Source organism: Mustela erminea, chromosome 1 (genome assembly GCF_009829155.1).
Source record: "Mustela erminea isolate mMusErm1 chromosome 1, mMusErm1.Pri, whole genome shotgun sequence".
Taxonomy (NCBI): Eukaryota; Metazoa; Chordata; class Mammalia; order Carnivora; family Mustelidae; genus Mustela; species Mustela erminea.
The window spans coordinates 115,070,315-115,076,314 of record NC_045614.1 but is presented as its reverse complement, the minus strand read 5'-3'; positions in this window follow the sequence as shown (position 1 = coordinate 115,076,314).

The following is a 6,000-nucleotide window of genomic DNA, read 5'->3' as shown; positions in this document are numbered from 1 at the left end:
GTTCACAAAACCATAATCTATGATGTGGCTCCTGCCTGCCCCTCTTATTTATCTCGTGCCACTCTCTCTCTCTCACCCACTGACCTGCCACCTCACTGCCTTCCCTTGTTCCTCAAACTTACCAAATCCATTCATTCCTCAGGGATTTTATAGTCCTTTTCTCTCTGCATGGAATGTTCTTTGCTAGGTCTTCATGTGGCTGGGTCCTTTTCTTTTGGAGCTCCAACTCTGCTGAACCAATTCAGAATCTCTAGAAGTAGGACTAGGTGATTACATTAAAAATAAGTAAGCTAAAATATAACTCAAATACACTGAATTTTGTGAACAAGTGAGCTAAGCATTTTTTTCTTCATGTCTGTAAGCAAGTTACAGATTTGTTAATAAATCTGGAAATACAAAGTGTCTGAGTATCCAATCCAAAATTTTTGTTTCCCTTAGAAAAATTTCTTACACATTCAGCTTGCATAGCGGTTATATAAGGCCATATTGCTGCAACAGACACCCGGCAACAATAAAGAGGATTCAAGAGAAGACGTACAACATTTTGTGATTACAATCTGTGGAGACTTCCAGTCAGCAACTAGCCCTATTCCATGAAGTCATTCAGGGACTTGCATTTTTCCTCCTGATGATCTGCCATTCTAGGGCATTGTCCCCACCTGCATGGGTGGACTTGAGTTGACATGGGTTCTAACTGACAGGAAGAGAATCTGTGGAATAACAACGATGGTTAAGGCACTAATCCAGAACTAAGACACATCAAATCTGATTGTTCTATGGTAGTAACTTAGTCATATAACTACCACTTAACTATAGGCAGAAACCAAGCAACATCCCAGGCAGGTAACCATGTACCAACTACAAGAAACTATGGAAGCAGAGAAGAGCCAATTTTGAGGGATTTTGTCACAGCATTTGTGGAACTAGGTTTTATTCAACACTTCAGGTTACTCAATTACATCTGTTCTACCAGAGAATGAGCCAACAAATTGGAGACAGTCTGTTGCATGTGTCTCACATGAAGGCATTATGGAATCAGGGATTATTGATAGAGAAGGAACCCTTATTTGACAGATGTAAAAACAGATTCAGTTGAAACACACTTACCCTCAAGTTCACAATGATCAGTAATGGAATCAAGGCCGTATCTATTTTTCTGATATTTGCCAGAATGTAACCATGGAAAAACAACCATTCCCAACAGTGGCCACCTCTGCTAAGCTAATATCCAGATGTACACATTAAATAACTGGTCATTCATATAACCACCTCTAAAGCTGCTTATGGGCAATAGTTGAAATCATCCCATGATATCTCTATTCCATATATCAAAAGCAACGTGTTCTCACTGTGTTGAATTCATAAAAATCCTAATGATAAGGAGTAAATCCATCCATTTCTTTAGAGTACTGAGTACTTTAGTAATCCAAAAATGAAAATGAGTTATAAAATGCAATATGAAATAGTTACTCTGCAGTACAGTTCCAGTTCTTTCAGAATTTTTAAGACTTCTCATTCATGTGTTGATTTTAAGGTAGAAATCAGGTTCTACAAACTGGAAAACTGTAACAATGTTTAAAGACTTTAGAATTAAGCCCAGGTTCAGATCTTGGTTCTGCCATTTAACAGCTAGTTATAAGTTACTCAACCTCTTGGAGCCTCCTCTTTCTCCTTGTAAAATGGAAGAAAGAATACCTGCACTTCAGAGTGTTATGAAGGTTGGACAATATAGTGTCAGGAAAGCATTCAGCACAATATGAAGCTTAGTGAGTGCTCAAAAAATGGAGGCAAATCACAAGAGAGGAGGGGCACTTCAGCAGAAAAAGCTACATATTTAATGCTGGGTATGTTTTTCAAAATCTCAACACTAATTCTCTTTTTATGTGAAAATAATTACCAATGCTATTCATTCATCAGGCATGTAACGACTCCAAATTTCTAGAGTCTGGGAAGCCAAAGATAACCACAGTCTCTGGGCAATTTTACCTGAGAACATCTTAAGGCACTCTCGTCTGATCTACCTGTCATAAGAGAACTTCACGGCTACCTTGCATAACTCCAAGATATTAGATCTTCCTGGAATTACTGCACTGCCTTTCCCCCTCAGACTGAGTGGCGTAGCTTTAGATCAGATTTTCATAATAGAAAGTTATGAATGAAAAGTCATTTTGATTAGGGTTACTTTACAAATGACTATTACCTCTGAAATTAAAAATACACTGTAAGTTAATTGGTTGAATTTAAATTTTTTAAAAAATGACTATCTAAAAACTCGCCTACTTTCCCATCTGTAGGGAGCAGTGGGAAGAACATGCCCTGCAACTTCAGAATGAGGCCAAACTGCAGTCGATTCTCACTCACAGTAGTTATGTTCTAAAGTTGGTGCAGTTATTGAACAATTGCTCCTAGAGAAAACAGGGTGAGCGTCCTATAAGCCTCTGGTCACATTTTCATCAACTAATCAATACATAAGCTTGCTTTGTGTTTCTCTTTAAAGACACTTTAATGTATGTTGTGTGTGGTTGTGTTTTGTTTGTTTGTTTGTTTGTTTTTAAATGCAAGCTCTACGTCCAATCTAGGGCTTGAACTCACAACCCCAAGATAAGGGTTGCATGCTGTACTGACTAAGCCAGCCAGGCAGCCCAATTTTTATTTTTAATGTAGATTGTTGACTCATTAACATGGAACTCACAACCAAGAGAATGGTAACTCATGCCTGAATGCAGTTTGGCTAACGCATGTTCTCCATTTGGCACATTACAGCCCTCCTGCACTAGGAGCACTAGGTAGCACTTCAGCATGACACCCATGGCCATTTTAAACAGCAAAATCATCCCCTGAGAAAGCAAAAAAATGTGCAAAACACAGTACCATATATTTCAAGAAAAGGACACTTGTTTACAGTATGAGACCTAAAACATGAAAGCAGAGTATCACCTCGTTTGACCTCAACTAGGAATGTGCACAACAGGCAACACCAAATTCTTGCCACTCTGGATGGCCTCGCTACTACTGCAAGTACTGATTTGGGGGGGTTTACAAATACGTAGTGAGTAGGCAAATTCACAAATACAGAACCCACAGACAGTAAGAACAATTACATATTTTCTCCTTAATTAATACCATTTTCAAATCTAAAGTCAACTATCTTTCATTGTTAGTGCCTTCATCTACCACAAGAACTGAAGAAACTTAGAGGGTTCTTGAATTTCTTTTAAAGATTTAGTGTATATTCACCATGTGTGAAACACTGTATGTGCCAAGGATTCAGAGTCAAATAAGCCATGGTCCTTTTTATCAATATTGCCCTCATGGTCTAATCAGAGATATATGAGTAGTCTCAGTGCACTGTGGTAAGTGCTGTAAGAATAAATACAGAGAAAGGGTACAGGAGCACAGAAGAAAACCATCTAAGTCAGATTGAGGCATCAGAGAAAGCCTCCCAGGGTGAGGACACTCAAGCTGTGTTATTTTAAAAATTAATATGAATCATTTAAAGGAAAAGGTATAGAAAGGGGAAACTGCACACTGGGGAAAAAACATGAAAGGCCTCCAAGATGCAAAACCCAACTACACAAATGGCGCACACGAGCTGAGAGGCCAGCAGAGAGCAGCGTGCAGAGGGTGTTGGATGTTGAGTTGAACAGTCAGAATTTTTTTTTTTTAAAGATTATAATTTATTTGACAGACAGATCACAAGTAGGCAGAGAGGCAGGCAGAGAGAGAGAGAGGAGGAGGAGGAGGCAGGCTCCCGGCCAAGCAGAGAGCCCGATGTGAGGCTCGATCCCAGGACTCTGGGATCATGACCTGAGCCGAAGGCAGAGGCTTTAACCACTGAGCCACGCAGGTGCCCCGAACAGTCAGAATTTTATCTTGCTTACTCTAGGACAACTCACCAGTGAATCTCTCTCCTATAGCAACCATCTTTCTGCCTGGTGCATCTTTCTCATACAACCATTTTGTTTTTCCTCCCATCTTTACAAATGGACTCTTCCTCTTCCAGCTACCATACTGTTTCTTTGCTCCTCATTGCTACAGAACTAAAGTTGTCTGTACTCCATATCGTAACTCCTCTTCTCCAGTTTTCTCCAACCAGTCATTCTCTTTCCATTACCCTACTGAAGCTATTCATCAAGGTCAAGAATGGCTTTCATGTTGCTAAATCCAATATCCAATTTGCAATTCTTATTTTTCTTGAGCTATCTGTAGCCTTTGACAGTGTATCACTCCTTCCTTAGAATAATCTCTTCACTTGGCTCCTACACCACTTTTCTTTCCTTCTACATCACTGGTACCTCATCCATTTTCTTTGCTATTTTCTCCACTCTCACCCAATTTTTTTTTTTTAAGATGTTTGAGAGAGTGTGCACGTGGTGGGGGAGGGGCAGTGGGAAAGGGAGAGAATCTCAAGCAGACTCCCTGATGCGTGAGGAGCCAGACACAGGGCTCAACCTCACGACCCTGAATCCTGACCTGAGCCGAAATCAAGAGTCAGTCACTTAACTGACCCACGCAGGCACCCCTCACCTGATCTCTTAATATTGGAGTGCCTCAGGACTCAGTCCTTTCACTTCTCTTTTCTGTCCACTTTCATTCTTGGTGATCTCATCTACCTACTCAAAATTTCACTGACTCATATAGGCATTATAATCATTTACCCTGAACCGAGCTCCTGATCTTTACCTACAAAGCCTGTTTCTCCCATATCTTCTAAGTCTTTCTTCTTCTTCTTCTTAGTCTTAATAGCAATTCCATCCTTCCAGTTTCTCAGGCCAAAAACCTTAGAACAATCTTTGAGTTCTTTCTTGCTACACAGTGACAACCTCTCCTCTTCTACGACATCCCTCCTTCCCTCACTTACACGTAGCTCCTCAGAAAATCCAGGTAGATCTACCTTTAAAATATATCCAGAATTCAGTTATCACCCTGTCTTAAGTCACCATCATCTCCCATCAGGGTAATTGCATTAACTTCTTAGTTGACATATTATCTATTCCTGTGTAACAAATTATCCCAAACTTTAGCATCTTAAAACAACAGGCATTACCCACATTTTTTGTGGATCCAGAATCTGAGTGCAGAGTCAACATGGGTACCTCATATTTAAGGTTCCTGACAAAGCCGAGGTCAAACTGTTAGAACTGCAGTCCCATCTGAAAGCTCAGCTGAGATCAACTTCCAAGCTTATTGATGCAGTTGTTGGCAAGATTTATTTCTCCATGGTTGTTGGGCCAAGAGCCTTGCATCCTCACTGGCTGTTGGCCAGAGGCCACCTTTAGTTTCTTGCCACATGGGTCTCTCTTACAGGCAGGTCACAAAAGGCAGCTGGCTCCCAACAGTGAGCAAGTGAGAGAGTAAGAAAGAACATTCAAGATGGAGACCATAACCTAATCTCAGAAATGATAACCCATCACTTTACCATACCCTATTCATTAGAAGCAAATCACTAGGTCCAGCCCACACCCAAGTAGAAGGGATTACACATGGGGTGAATCTCATGGGGCAGGGATCCTTGGGGATGTTTTGGAGGCTGTCCACTCCAAGTGGTCTACTGCTTTCCACCTTATCCCTTCCACACACAGTCTTTTCCCAACACATCAGCTAAGGCACTTTTGTTAAATCTCAAGGACTGACCTAATATTACTCTGCTCAAACCCTCCAATGACTTCCCACTTCACTGTTAAAGGCACAGAACTAACAATGGCCCACACACGGTTTGCTACCTGTTATCTTTTGTAAAGATTTTATTTTTTAGGGCACCTGGGTGGCTCAGTCAGTTAAGTGTCTGCCTTCAGCTCAGGTCATGATCCCAGAGTCCCGGGATCAAGTTCCGAATTGGGCTCCTTGCTCGGCAGGAAGCCTGCTTCTTTCTCCCCCTCTGCCTGCTGCTCCCCCTGCTTGTGCTCTGTCAAATAAATCTTTTTAAAAAAATTTTTAACATAATTTCTACACCCAACATGGGGATCAAACTTACAACCCCAAGATCAAGAACTGCATGAT